Source organism: Lynx canadensis, chromosome B2 (genome assembly GCF_007474595.2).
Source record: "Lynx canadensis isolate LIC74 chromosome B2, mLynCan4.pri.v2, whole genome shotgun sequence".
NCBI lineage: Eukaryota > Metazoa > Chordata > Mammalia > Carnivora > Felidae > Lynx > Lynx canadensis.
Genome location: NC_044307.1, coordinates 87,561,225 through 87,576,732, shown reverse-complemented (window position 1 = coordinate 87,576,732; position 15,508 = coordinate 87,561,225).

Here is a 15,508-nt window from a genome sequence, read left to right as displayed (position 1 = left end):
TTGAACATAATCCAAGGTAAGATAAAAAAATTTACATTATAGCTGAGAACACATAACATAATAAAACATAAGTTTAACAACAATACTTAATCTTATTTAGTGTTTTAATACTAATACTAAATCTTTAATACTAATACTAAATACTTAATCTTTATTAAGTATTTTCTTTCTGTTCCAAACACATGACAAGATCTTTACTTCATCACTGACTTCTCATTTTGTTTGTTTTCTCACATGGGAAGCCCATTTTTTTTTTCTATGTACTTTTTAGAGGCTGTCAAGGTGGTTCCTGGCTAAAAAGCATTTCCCAGACTACTCCAGCTTATATGTCTCTTATTTCAATGCTTATAGTTAACACACTGAGCTCATCACACATTTTTTTTTAAATCCTAAATTGTATGATATACTGTGATTCTCTGAATTTGTCTTCTTAGATGGTTAATGTCTCCTTGACTGAATTTAACTCTCTAAGGACAGTGACTATGTTGTATACTTTTGTATCTATATTATTTGAAATGTGTAGCAGAGCTAGGCATGTCACAGATGCTAAAAACAGCTGCATGACCTTAGGTCAGTCTCTTAGCTTTTATTTCTTTATCCATGAAATAAACTGCAATGTTTTAGGTTAATTCTAAAGCCTCTTCCAGGTTTTTAAGTCTATCTTTCTATGATACATACAAACTTCATAAAATAGAGAGATGAAAGAAGAAAATATAAAACGTTTTTATGAGCAACCACAAGAAAAGTTCTTGGTGGGAAGAAAAAAAGCTGAAACTGGCATTTTTTGGTAGGCAAAATAGAAACTCCTCTGTGCTATCTCTGAGCAGATAAAGAAGAACTTATTGGAGTTTGAAATGAAGTTGGGCCCTGTGTCACTTGGATACTGAAATGTGATTATTCACAGGCCACATTTCTTTTTCAAGTTGAATGAACATACTGTATAGGTAATAAGAAATTTCCATGGGCCCTTATCAAGTTGAATTGATTATATAATAACATAAAGTTTAACAAGGAATGGGGGAGTGGGGGCATGCGGATAGAAAAAAAATGATTGAATACAATTACGTCCTAGACACCATTTGTTTGCAAGTGGTTGTTAAACATCACTGAGCACTTTCCCAGGGCTTCTGAGGTCAAAGGATGTGGATAACTGATTCAATTACTTACAACCCATGACCATCAGCATTCTTCTGGTCCTGAGGCTATTGGCAGAAGACACAGAGAGCTAGTCAGTCCCTAAGGGGCTGTGAGTGTGTGCGAGGGTGAGGGTGTGTGTGTGTGTGTGTGTGTGAAATGGGGGGTTGTGGGGAGTGGGTCATCTACGGTCTTTATCTACTCAACATTCATTTTCTCTTTGTTGGCAAAACAAATTTTCCTTTGGGAAACCTCCTCTCTCCCACTCTTTATGTGTGTGTGTGGGGGGGGGTGTGTGGTGGACACTAAAGCTCCCTTGATCTTTTTCAGACAGTCAAGTGACCCCAATCTGCAGGGTATGTTCAAACCCACAGTTATAATGCTTAGTTCAGAGATGAGTGTAGGACCCAAGTTAGTCCAATAAGACTTATTCCTTGCTAGTGGCATCAGTTGCTAAGGAGGTTGGAGGAGAAATTAATGCTGGGGCTGTCAGTCTAGGCCCTTATTAGAGAAAACAAAACTAGTCCAATGAAAGAAAGCACAGCCACAATATGGAGAGAAATGGAGTCCTAACATTCTTTGAGCATCTGGAGAAAAAAAAAAGATTTAAAAAACAATTTCTTCTCCTTCTTCCTCCTCCTCTTCTTCTTCTCCTTTTTTTTTTTACACCCCCAGATCTACTCTTGGCTTTTTAAGCATGTGAGCCAATACATTCCAACCTCTTCCACTGTAGGTTTTCTTAAGTCACTTTGAGTTGGGTGTTTATTACATCCAATTATCCTGACTATATGGGAGTTTATCATAATAGGAAGATATCTCCTGGGGCACCTGGGTGGTTCAATCTGTTAAATCTCTGACTCTTGATTTTGGCTCAGGTCATGATCAAGGACCATGGCTCAACGACCACAGTCTCCTGCTTCTAGAGAGCCCAAGGCATATTTCTGCTCCACATTATAAAAGAAGTTGCTCCAATCTTTTGCACATTGTCTCCTTGTCCTCTTCCTCCACAAGTCAGCATGTGCTTGTTATGCAGCTGCAGGTGGCAGGAGAGGAAGAACTGAGGTCCAGTCTCAGGCTCCTTGATGCTGGTGCTTTTGTGTGCATGGAGAAACTACCACTCCCTCTGAGTCCGTCCCCTGGCGGGGGTCGGGGGAGTTCTTTGTAGCCCAGGCTGGATCTTCACCTTGAATTGAGGGCCTATCTCCAGGTCAGCCAGAGGACACTGTGCAGGGTACCAGGATACAAATGACACCCTATCCTGAGGCCCCAAGGTACTAAGAAGCAAGAGCTGGAGGCATGAGGTAGAAAAAGAAGCTCTCTGCAGCCCACACCCACTGTTACCATGGTCTGTTCCTAAGGCTGATGGCTGCTGATGCCGTGTGTCTCTGGGGCAACTCCACACTGCGCATACCCCACTGTGGTCTCGGCAGTGATCACAAATGTTGATGATAGTTGGAAAAATAGTATCACTTGTCACTTGAAAGTAATATTTCCCAGCGTCATTTAGGTCTTAAGGTGGTATCTTTTCAGGGGGGCCTTTCTGAGTTTGGGGATCTTTACAACTAATCTCTGTTGATGAAAGTCAACTGTTCTAGTAATCCAGTTGGAGGCCATCTGGCAATTGGCCATTGGAAGAGAACAAAGCATAGGGCAAAGCAGGACATTTGGTAAATTTCCCATGCCATTTGCCAGTGACACTTTCAGAGGTCAGTCTAGGGGACCCTACTGGCCTGGTCTTTGGTTATTTCAGTGTTCAGCGCTCCCGGGGAGACCCTCACCACTGTGTGGAAGATAGAGAGGACATGCCTGACACACGTGAGGGAACGCAATTCCACTGGGCAGTCGCCAGCGGCGCACAAGGGCTTTGGGGGCGCGGACGACAGCGGCGCTGCGGTGGGGGTCAGGAAGGCAGGACCCTAAAAGAATGGGGGCGGTTAGGAGACTGGGCTACGTTCCAGGGCAATGGTGGGGCGCAAGCCAGCGGCGGGAGCGGCGCTCGGGTGCTGGGTGCCAGCACTTGTCCTACCTTTGCCCAGGCGAAGGGGCGACCAGACCCGGCGAGGAGCGGGAGGAGCGGCCGGAAACCCGCGAGCGCAGCAGCCCTGGGGCAGGCTGGACGGCGGCCTCCAGAATCTCAGCGTCGCCGCCTGCCCCCTCCCTCTTTACTTGCCTCCGCCCCCTCTCCCCTCCTCCCCCAGCCCTCACGTCCTGAAACGCGGCGGGCGCCTTTAAGAGGGAGCTTTGGTTACCCTGGGGGCGGGAACCCCTCGGCAGATTGGGAGGCGGCGGCGCTCGCCCGCGATGCTCCTCACTTTCTGCTCCAGCTCCCGCCGCCGCCGCCGCCTGGGTCGCCACACCGCCTCCTCCTCTTCCTCCTCCTCCTCTGCCTCGAAGCGTCGTTTTCTGCAGCGGAGAGAAGTGCTATGTCAGGAAAGTTCCGGGAGGGACTGGAGGGGGCCATGCTCCCTGGGCTCTGCTGCAGGCGCCCGCGCGCAGCCCTTTGTATGAGGTGAGACTTGGGGTCCGCGGCCCCCCGGACAGGTAGCCACCCGCTGGGAGCGCGTCGCTCCGCGGCGCTGGGGAGGCGGTGCTGTCGGGCGGAGTGGCGGCGGAGAAGCAGCTTGCTTAGACCGAAGTTGTGCAGGAGAGGCTCGGGTTTTCGGGAAGGTTTTGCGGCAGCCCGCGCCGCACGGTGGGGGCCCGACCGGGACTCGGTTTCCCTGGGTGCCGCCTGCCTCGCCTCCCGGCGCCCCCTGGCGCCATCCCCTGCCCGTTGGAGCAGTTGGGCCTTCTAGGAAACTGGGCGGCTGCAGGTTGGCCCCCAGCGCCAGCTTTTGCTCGGCGGGGCTTTCTCCTCCAGAAGCTAAGTGCCAGGAGTGAGAGGAAGGGGATGGAATCCTCTTGAACTTTTACACTGTGCTCTCGTCTCTCTTTAGGCGTGAAATGGACCTCGTTTGCCCAAATCCGGAAGCTCCCCGGGAGCTCTAACAGTTCTAAGAGCTTGCCTCTTACATGTGGGTAAGCTTGCGGCGCTGTGTGTCTGTCTGTCAGCCCTGGTCGGTTTTCAGCGTCGCCCTGATTTTAGTCCTCTCTTCCCCGCCCCTTTTGAAACATTCTTTCTTTCCTTCTCCTTCTCCTTCTCCTTCTCCTTCTCCTTCTCCTTCTCCTTCTCCTTCTCCTCTCTAATATCCTTGACGTACTGAACATACACAGACAAGTACAAAACCCCCCAGAGATATATCTTTATGATATGCCCTCTAGGTCTGACCCAAAATTTCAAACTGATCCTTTCGTCTCTGGTAAGATATTTAGATTTGGTCTGGACACTTATGGAATACAGGTATCCCCCGTAATAGGTATGCAGTTTTTTTTTTTTTTGGCAAGGTTTTAACTGTACCTTTTTAAAATAGGATTTTCGCTTTATTTATTTGCTTATTGGTGAATATGGTTTTCATTATGTGTTAGATTAAAAGGCTCTAACTAATTTTAAGGGTAGTATTTCTAAGAATCATAAAAAAACCCCCCAAACCAAAAACAAACCCTGATGTTTCTTGCATAATCCAACATTACTTCAGACAATTTTACCCCTGGATAAGGTATGTAATTCGTGTAATTATTTGATGAAACCTAATATATGAGTACATTTATTACACAAATGGGTACGTTTTCTTTTTTCATGTGCCCTGTGGGTGAAGGAAGCCCATTTTCTCACACCTCCAAGTCTCTACTACACCTGTCTACTCCTCTTTCTGTCTTCTCCACTCACACTGTGTACATCTGATGTCAGTTGCAAATCAAAGATGCTGATGAAAAGTCCCTACATTTTGTGAAGTGTTGCATAGCCAGAGTTTTAGTGATATAATTGATTGCATCATCCAGATTATTTTAAACAATTAAAATAGAATGTGGGAGCTTGTTTAAAGAAAAGAATGTCATAAGTATTTAAATTCTCAGTTATATGCGTTACAGATAATCTCTTTGTGAAAAAATACTACCAAAATAGAGAGGGAGTATTATAGGAAACATTTGCGGTGGTGAAGTTTTGAAAGGAAATCGTTACAGGATAATCATTAATATTATAACATCTTGTTAGGTATGTAAATTTTTATCTCTGAGCAAAATTTTGTTACTTTGCTCTCAAGTATACCAGAACTGAAACTTAGAACTCACCATCCCAGCATTTTCTGAAAATTGACAGCAAACTGAATGTTCTTGGGAAAAAATTTGTTTAGAAAAAGTCACATACTTAAGATCCTAACTGAAGTTACCACTTTACCTTAAGTTTGCTTGAGTCCAGACAAGAGAGAACTGCGTTAAGTAAGAATTTGGGGTTCCAAGGTGAATGGGACTTAGTTCCTAGAATTTACAGTTTTCTAGGAAATTTAACAATTTTGAGATTTTATATATGGTTTATTTGATGTGAGAGATTGTTTTATGAATGATGCTTTTTTAAAAAAAAATTAATCTCTACACCCAACGTGGGGCTTGAACTCACCACCCTGAGATCAAGAATTGCATGCTCTACCTACTGAGTGATCCAGGTGTCCCTCAATGCTTTTTGAAACTATATATATATATCACAAATTTATATATATAATTAAATAGTCCACATCGCTCTATACTGACATATTTATATATCTGTATATCTAAAACAGGGAAAACTGTTCAGGTACTTGATAATATACATGCACCAGGAACACAGATATGAAAGATCAGAAGCTAAAAATACTTCCTGTTAAGGCTTGTCATCTCTTCAGCATTTTCATCAATTTCATCAGTATCAGTTAAGTTAAAAAATACTATCTTCCCACATGTTCTTGTTCTTGCACAAGGCTTGGACCAGGAAGCCATATGCCAATGATCTTAACCACATGTTTATTAAAATGGACTGAATTATCCCATCAGTGGATGATTGAACCAGGCATTTCTTATGCTTCAGTAATTTATCTTCAGTGGAAGAATCCCTAGGAAAAAAATGGCTTGTCAATATGATGTTTTCTTTTTTAACACTTCAAAAATGACCTTCAGGGCATTCTCCATAGGCCTGAGACTTAGAGAGTAGATCTCAAAGGCATGCGAGGCAAAGCTTGGGAAGTTTGGGCACTCCAAGTTGTGAAACAATGTCCTAAGTATTTGATTTGAGACAGGTACCCATTAATGCTTGGGAAAATAATAGCTATGATCCAGTGCTCTAATCACTACAAGCTTTGGAGTATTTCTTCCTCACATTCCACACCTGAAGCTGCTACATTGCAGCATATGTGTATGAAAATTAGAAATGAAATAATCTTTTAGACAGGTTTTTGCTTTATTTTCTAGGCGTTTTTTTTTTATTTAAAAAAAAATTTTTTTTTTCAACGTTTATTTATTTTTGGGACAGAGAGAGACAGAGCATGAATGGGCGAGGGGCAGAGAGAGAGGGAAACACAGAATCTGAAACAGGCTCCAGGCTCTGAGCCATCAGCCCAGAGCCTGACGCGGGGCTCGAACTCACGGACCGCGAGATCGTGACCTGGCTGAAGTCGGACGCTTAACCGACTGCGCCACCCAGGCGCCCCTTTAGGCGTTTTTAAAAAATATATGTTTATATTTGTGTTTATATTTGCCACATATGCCCTTTGTTACAGGGGGCAATTTTATTTTATTTTTTTGGCAAGTATGAGGTGTATTTTAGGGTGAGTTCTTAGTGTTTACTTGAAACAGACACTAAAGTGTTTCACAGAGTTTATGTTGTGTCTCTTTGGCTTTTAAAAAATAAGATTTGAGATGTTTGATCATGAGTCTGAGATCATGGTCTTTCAGAAATGTTGGGATCTTGGTCGATTATAGTTTCGGTTTCCTGGGAATTTTTTGTTTAAGGTCAAATGTGGCCGTAATTTTAACTGGATGATCCACAAAATAGGTACTTTCACAACCACAAAACATGGAGAACATTCCAAATAATTTGCAGTTTAGGCAGCCCAACATGCTTTAGTGTTTAGTTGGCTTGAGGCAGTGTGCCATGCTCGTAAAAAAATGGTTTCTGAAGCTGACAGTGAGCTGTTCCAGTCTTTGACTTCGACACATAGGATAAAGTGCCTTTTAGCCTCTATGCTGGCAAATACGGACAGAATTGGTAAAAGTAATTTGTTCCCATTTCTGTGTCTGTGACAGAAGATTCAGAAAATTCAAGCATGAAACTGTAGCTTCATATACTGGAAAGCTCATTCATGTTTAATAAAAATGTAAGGAAAAGTTGGGAAGGTTGGATTTTAAAATAGCTCTCAGATCTTAGGCAGAAGAGGTGTATTTGCAGGTAGGAGGGTAATCTAGTGGTCCCATGTTGAAATTTGTAATAACACTATTAATATCAGTATTTCCTTTGAGTGCTAGTTCTAAAGAAATTATATTCTCCCAGGCCCAATTTAGATTGAAAAACATCCCCAGCTGGATAGTGTACAAATAACCAATCACTTGGCATGTATGTTAATCAATTCTTAGGTAATTTTCAGTTGAAACCCTTATGTGTCATTTTAACCGTAAGTTTTTACATACCATTTGGGGCTTTTGACCCAAGCTTTTCTCTGAGTTGACTAAGTCTTGTCTATATCATTAAAGCCTTGAAAAAATATTTTAGGCAAAAATTTTTTGTATAGAAATTCTAAAGTTCTGCCTTGAGGACGTGGTGCTGAAGAAGGGACGTGATACCTTATTCTAGCTGCTGCCTTTCGAAAGCAGATGCCTTCACCTCTTCCTTTTTTTTTTTTTTTAAATAAATTTTAGAGAAAGAACATTCGCAGGCGTTTAAAGATGCTTGAAGTTGGATCAGAATAGGAGTTTCAACTGAAAGTTACTTAAGAATCAGTTAACTAACATTCATGTCAGGTGTTCAGTACAGTGGCTGAGGGTGTCCGCTGCAGGGTTTTTGATCTAAGATCATCTCCGGAGGATACAGATTCACAGGCAGGTGGAGTGGAAAGGGGCGACTCCAGCCAGATCATCCATTGTCTTCCAGAGGGAAAAATGTTGCATTTTGTACACAACCACAAGTGTTTACTTGTAATAAAAATCTGTTCTTTTCATCATTTTAGCTTATTTTTGCCATTACTTCTAGGCTGTATGTGAAGCAGGCCACCTTCTGCTCCGTTTTGATTGTTTGCACAAATAGTAGTGCCTTCTGAAGTTTTACTGTCTGACAGTAGCAGAAAGTCTGTTCTTTAATTCTTTCAGCTTGTTCCCACTCAGTATTTCTTCAAACATGTTTCCTTATTTTGAATGATTGAGCTCTTTAATAAAAGGAGTTTGGGTTGAAAGTTTCCCCCATTTTCCATGATAGGCTTTGGGTACGTTTGTTCCCACAGAGAGGTTTAATGATGTTGGGAACTTCTCATTTTTGTTTCCATATTTTGTAAATAGTTGCTATTGTAAAGTTTCAAATATTTATTCTTTTTAAAATTTTTTTTTTTCAACGTTTATTTTTGAGACAGAGAGAGACAGAGCATGAACGGGGGAGGGGCAGAGAGAGAGGGAGACACAGAATCAGAAACAGGCTCCAGGCTCTGAGCCATCAGCCCAGAGCCCGACGCGGGGCTCGAACTCACGGACCGCAAGATCGTGACCTGGCTGAAGTCGGACGCTTAACCGACTGCGCCACCCAGGCGCCCCATATTCTTTTTTAAAAAAATGTTTATTTTGAGAGAGAGAGATCATGAGTGAGAGTGGGGGAGGGGCTGGGAGAGAGGGAGAAAGAATCCCAAGCAGGCTTTGTGCTGACAGTGAGGGGCTAGAACTCAGGAACAACGAGGTCATGACGTAAGCCAGAGGCTTAACTGACTGAGCCACCCAGGGGCCCCTCAAATATTTACTTTTTATCCTTATGCTATAATAGTTATTTTTTCCTTATGAAAGTGACGCACGTTCATCATAGAACATGTAGAAAATCCAGACAAACAAAATCAAAAAACCCCAAATCAAAAGAAAAGAAAAAAAGGAAAATTACCCCAACAGATAACAATTATTAATATTTTGGGGCACATGGGTGGCTCAGTCAGTTAAATGTCCGGCTCTTGGTTTCAGCTCAGGTCATGATCTCACAGTCTGTGAGTTCCAGCCCCATGTCGGTCTCTCACTGGCACTGTGCAGCCTGCTTGGGATTCTCTTTCCCTCTTTCTCTGCCCCCCACCCCGGTTCGCTCCATTTTCATTTTCAGCCTCCTTACTGTATTACCATCTGACCTCCTGCCCGCAAATCTGATGCGTGGTAGAACGAGTAGATACTGTTTCCTGTGTAGTCATCTCTAAGATTTAAAAATATTCTGCTTTTTGTCCTTTGCTGCCAACTCTGGGACTCTTAGTGTCCTGAGTATATGTGTGTGTCTGTATATCTATATTTTACCTATATGTTCATCTGTATTTTTCTCTCTGTCAATAATATGAAACCTCATCTTGAAATTTTTTAATGCTTTTGTTTTATTTTAGAGACAGACTGGGAGAAAGGCAGAGAGAGAGAGGGAGACACAGAATCCCAAGCAGGCTCCAGGCTCTGAGCTGTCAGCCCAGAGCCCGACGCGGGGCTCAAACTCGTGAATGGTGAGATCATGACCTGAGCCAAAATCAGATGCTTAACTGACTGAGCCACCCAGGTGCCCCTGAAACCTCATCTTAACCAGAAATTACCTTTTGAAACCAGATAAATATCACTCTGACCATCACAGAAACATAGTCACTTCTAGGGAAAAAATGAGATACTAAAATGGGTACAACCCAGGAAAAGGTCATGTGTAGACTGATGGTTAAATGTAGAGAAATTCTCAACGTTGTTTTTATGATCGTAGTGACAGTTAGCCATCAGACATGACCCTAACGAAGGCAGAGTCACGTTTGCATTTTCATGTATATTTTTCATTTTTAGGATTTGGTCCTGGATGTTAAAGGAAAGAGAAAGTAAACCCATATGTACCAAACATATTTTCTGGGCCAGTTATTTTTTCAGGCATTGTTTTCTTCACTGAAATAATTTGCTTTCCTCGTTTCTCTGAGGTTCTCTGTTCCCTTGGTATGCACTTCAGGATGAATTTTTTGTTTAGGTGAATATTATTCCCCTCTGTAATATCTCAGAGAATAAGAACCATATCTTTGTTTGGCATGGAATGTCACAGGTAGGTAAAGATTGAATAGGTAAATTGTTTTCATGAGACCATGTGAACGTTCACTGTTTACATGGTCAAGTTCAGAATATGCTATTGAAACTGATTTTACTATGTAATTTTTTAAAAGAACATTTATTGTGAAGTACATTGTACATATAAAAATGCATAAAGGATATTTATAAGTTAAAAAAATTGAATACCCATGGACCTACTACCAGAATTAAAAAGTATGATATACCTAGAATCCCTCTGTTTCCTCATTCTCCACCTAAAGTCAATGCTTGCTTTATCTCTAAAGCAGCATATTCTTTAGTGTTGGTTATTTTTGGACTTTCCGTAGAAGGAATTATATTAATTATCTATACTTTTATGCTTGCTTATTTGTTTGCTGTTACGTTTTTGAGATTTATCAATGTTCATAGCTATCATTTGTTTACATTTTTGTTTAGTGTTTTGTATGAATTCTGCAATTTATCCATTCTACTTTAAGGGACATTTGTCATTATAACTAGGTTTTCAGAAGTGTAAAGTATTAGCATAAGGTTTCCCTGATATTCTTTTATCTGTTTAATTATCGCTGCATCTGTGATATGTCCCATTTTTTAAAAAAAGTGCTGATTTGCTAATTTCTCTCTCAGTCTCCTTTAGTCCTGAGATATATAATTTCTCTTAATCTGTTCAAAGAACCAGCTTTTGGCTTTGCTGGTCATCTCTATCATATGTTTGTTTTCTCTTTCATTTTTGCTCTTTTATTGTCTTTCTTCTGTGTTCTCAGGTTTATTCTGCTATTCTAATTTCTTAGGTTGGGTACTTAGCTCATTAACTGTGAATCTTGCCTTATTAGAGGATAGTTAATTTCCCTTGAATCACTACATTAGCTGCTTATCAGAAATTTTTATGGGGGCGCCTGGGTGGCTCAGTTGGTTAGGCATCCAACTTGACTCACATCATGATCTCACATCTGGTGACTTCCAGCCCCGTGTCAGGCTCTGTGCTGACAGCTTGATCCTGGAGGCTGCTTTGGATTCTGTGTCTCCCTTTCTCTCTGCCCCTCCCCACTCATGCTCTGTCTCTTTCCCTCTCTCAAAAATAAATAAACATTAAAAAAATTTTTAAAAATAAATTTTTGTGTAGTGTTTTTGCTATCATATAGTGCTGTTTGCTGTGATTTCTAGCTTCTAAATATACTTTGTTGTTGCTGCTGATTTCTACTCTACTTGTGATGTGGTCAGAGCATGTGGTTTCTATCATAGTAGTTCTTTGATGCTTTTTGATGTAAGCTTCATGGGCTAGCACAAATGTTCTGTTTTTAAATAAATGTTCCACGTGTAACTTGAAAATAATGTGTATTCTCCAGTTTCTGGGTGCAGTGTTGCATGTTGGGTCCATGGGTATCCATAAGATGAAAGTTTCAACTGTGTTGTTTAAATATTTATACTTATTGACAGTTTTGTCTCCTTGATCATTCACTTACTGAGAAATTATAATAATGGATTTGTCAATTTCATCTTGATTATTTACCTTTGCTTATACATTCTGAGGTTTGATATTAGATGCTTTATAATCAGCCTTTTAAATATTGTCATGGTAAATTAAACTTTTTATTATATGTAATGACCTTCTAAGTCTCTAATAGTGCTGGGATGCCTGGGTGGCTCAGTTGATTAAGCCTCCAGCTCATGATTTCAGCTCAGGTCATGATTTCATGGTTCGTGAGTTCCAGCCCTGTGTCAGGCTCTGTGCTGACAGTGTGGAGCCTGCTTGGGATTCTCTTTCTCCCTCTCTCTCTGCCCCTCCCCCACTCAGTCTCTCTCTCTCTCTCTCTCTCTTTCAAAATACTAAACATTAAAAAAAATCTCTGTTCTATTTGACTTAATATTTTTTCTTTGATATAAAATGATATAGGGTTCTCTATGATCAACTTGACATAGCTAATGTTTTTAGATGTGTCTTTTGTAAATAGCATATAGCTGGATCTTTGCTTTGGAGTTTAGTCTTTTTATATTTAGAATAAAGACTGGTATATTCTGGTTCATTTATTCTCATATTTTTATGTATTTTCTGTTCTTTCTCTGTGTCTTTCTACTCTCCTTTGTTGCTTTCTTTTCGATAGATTGATTTTCCACTTTCTTTACTATTCTTTTTATTTTGAGGGTTAGGAGATTACTACATAGTCAGTATCTACTTTTTTAGTAGATACCCAGACAGTTCTATGCATACTTGTATTAATCTTGTCTAAAGTTAATATCTTGTCTAAAGTTGTGGACTGAATTGTGTCCCCCCCCGAATTCATATGCTGAAACTTTAACCCCCAATGTGATTTTATTTGGAGACGGGGCCTATAAGGACACAAGGTTAAATGAGGACATTGGGTATGGCCCTAATCTAATTAAGACTGGTGTTCATATAAAACAGAGGAAGAGACACCAGAGATCTTTCTCTTCCTTCTGCACATGTGCAGTGGAAGGGTCATGTGAAGACAAAGTGAGAAGGTGGTTGTCTGTAAGCCAGGATGAGAGGTCTCACCAGAAACCAACACTGATAATCACCTTGATCTTGGACTTTTAGGTTCTAGAACTATTAGAAAGTAAATTTCTGTTGTTTAAACCACCAGTCTGTGGTATTTTATATTAGTCCTAGCAGACTAATACATTCTCCTTTTCTTCTGTTTTCTTTTTTCTAAAGTTTATTATTTATTTTTAGAAAGCAAGAGAGTGAGTGGGGGAGAGAATGTGGGTGGGGGGAGGGGCAGAGAGAGAGAGAGAGAGAGAGAGAGAGAGAGAGACAGGGAGGGAGAGAGAGAGAATCCCAAGCAGGCTCCACACTGATAGTGCAGAGCCTGATGTGAGCCTTGAACTCATGAACGTGACATCATGACCTGAACCAGGATCAAGAGTCAGACATTTAACTGACTGAGCCACCCAGGGGCCCTTATTCTTCTTTTAAAAACATGCAAATTCCTGGGGCGCCTGGGTGGCGCAGTCGGTTAAGCGTCCGACTTCAGCCAGGTCACGATCTCGCGGTCCGTGAGTTCGAGCCCCGCATCAGGCTCTGGGCTGATGGCTCAGAGCCTGGACCCTGTTTCCGATTCTGTGTCTCCCTCTCTCTCTGCCCCTCCCCCGTTCATGCTCTGTCTCTCTCTGTCCCAAAAATAAATAAAAACGTTGAAAAAAAAAATTAAAAAAAAAAAAAACATGCAAATTCCTTAGAATTTTTTAACTCTTAATGATACTCATTTCCAACTTATGTGTTTTTGCTGATGAGTATTTTAGTTCTAGCCTATTTTTTTTCTCTTTTAAGTTAAATGTTAATTGTTGTTAATATAAAGGTGTTAAACCATGTATTTGTATCTGTCCTTACCATTCCTTCCTGGATGTCGGACCTTCTATGTGGGATCACTTTTTTTCTGCCTGAAGTATATGCTTTTCTTTTCCTTTATTGAGGGTGTGTGTGTGAGAGAAGAAAGAGACAGATTTTTGTGTGATAATCCTTTTATTCCACCTTGGTTCTGGAAAGACTCCGTGGTATTGAATTTGAATTTGGCAGTTATTTTCTTTGTGCGCATCAAGAAATATACTTTCATTGTCTTCAGAATTGTACTGTTGCGACTGAGAATTAAGCAGTCAAGTGAATTTTTTTCCTTTGTAGGGAAATCTGTCTTCCCCTCTAGTACCATCTAAGATCTTTTAAAGATACTCAGGTATTCTCTTTCTTCTTAAAGATATTCTCCTACTTGCTCTCTCTTGTTTCTGAATTTTCAGTATATTTCTGGATATGAATTAAAAATCTGCTTGGCATTAGACAGATTACATTTGGGAACTAGCATCTTTAGGAATTCTGAAAAGTTCTGTTTCTTATCTTTTGAATATTTCCTCTCTATTAATTTAAAGATCTCCTTTTGGAACCTTAACTGCATGCTTGTTAGGCCTTCTGTATTATCTTCCTTGTTTCTTACCCCTTTAATGTCTTGATTACATTTGGGAAAACTAATGTTTCTATTTGCAGTTTACTAATTCATTTCAGCTGTGTCTAATATTTCACTTTGCTGATTTTGTTTTTAATATTGGTTATTGTATTTGTATTTCTAGAACCTTATTTGATTCTTTTTCATATTTGCTTATCTCCTACTCATAATATCAACAATTTTTTATTTTATATTGTAATAACATCTATAACTGAAGTCATTTGGTGGGTCGGTTTCTGTCTGCCCCCCCAACCCCCACTCCCAGCTTCTTAATCACTAATGTTGCTTTTATCATTTTAAGGTTATGATTTTTGACTATGAGCTGCTCATTTTCTTTGGAATTTTATCTGTGGTACTTGTATCAGGCCTGGGTTGAAGGTGGGTTCCTCCAGAGGGGAAATGTATTTTGCTTCTGCGACTAGCTTGGGCACTCTCTTGACCTGGACACATTTTAAATCCGATTTCTCCTTGAAGGTTTTATTTTATTTATTTTTTAATTAAAAAAGAAATTTCAGTACTAATTGGTAGTTACAAATCCTTTGGGGAAGTCATCCATCTAGCACCAGACTCAAGACCTACAGTTTTCTTTTTCTTTGCCCTTTTGGCATGGAGGAATTTTTTATTCATTTCAAACATACAGCAAATGTAGCCCTTTGAAGCTTGGTTGCTGTTGGGTTTTCTGACAAATATTATAATGCTATAATCCCAACTCAAAATTCAATTTAAATCTGACTACTGAAGAAACTGCTTTGTTTCTGAGATTGTAGACATGTCCAAAATAGGATATCTTTGTTTTTCAGATTATTATGCAAACCTTAGCTACTAACTATATGGTGTTTGCTTTTGAAAAGAAAAAGCAGACACTAATATGTCAGCATATGATGGCAAGCCTCTTATTTTTTCCTGTTTTAACTCCAATTATATAGTTTATTTTCCTCTGCTGATAAATTTGAAATATTGGTATTAGCACTTTCTCTTCCTAAGCCATAAACTTCATCTCGTTTACCTTCCCTTAGTATTTAGTCTTGGTTTTGTTCTTTAGGGAGTTAGTGCAGGCATCTTATTTTTTCAATTATTTGGTTACACCTGGTTACATCTTTGAACTTGAAAAACACTGCCAGTCACATTTAGCTTTCTGTTGCTTCAGATTTCTGCCTTTAAAATGGTAGTAGGGAAAGTTTAAAAGCTACCCATGGTCTGCATTGCCCTTATTTATGCTCTCAAAAGCAGCAAGTGAAAGATGGCAAGCTGCAGGGTTCTTCTGGGGGGCTCACTTCTGAAAA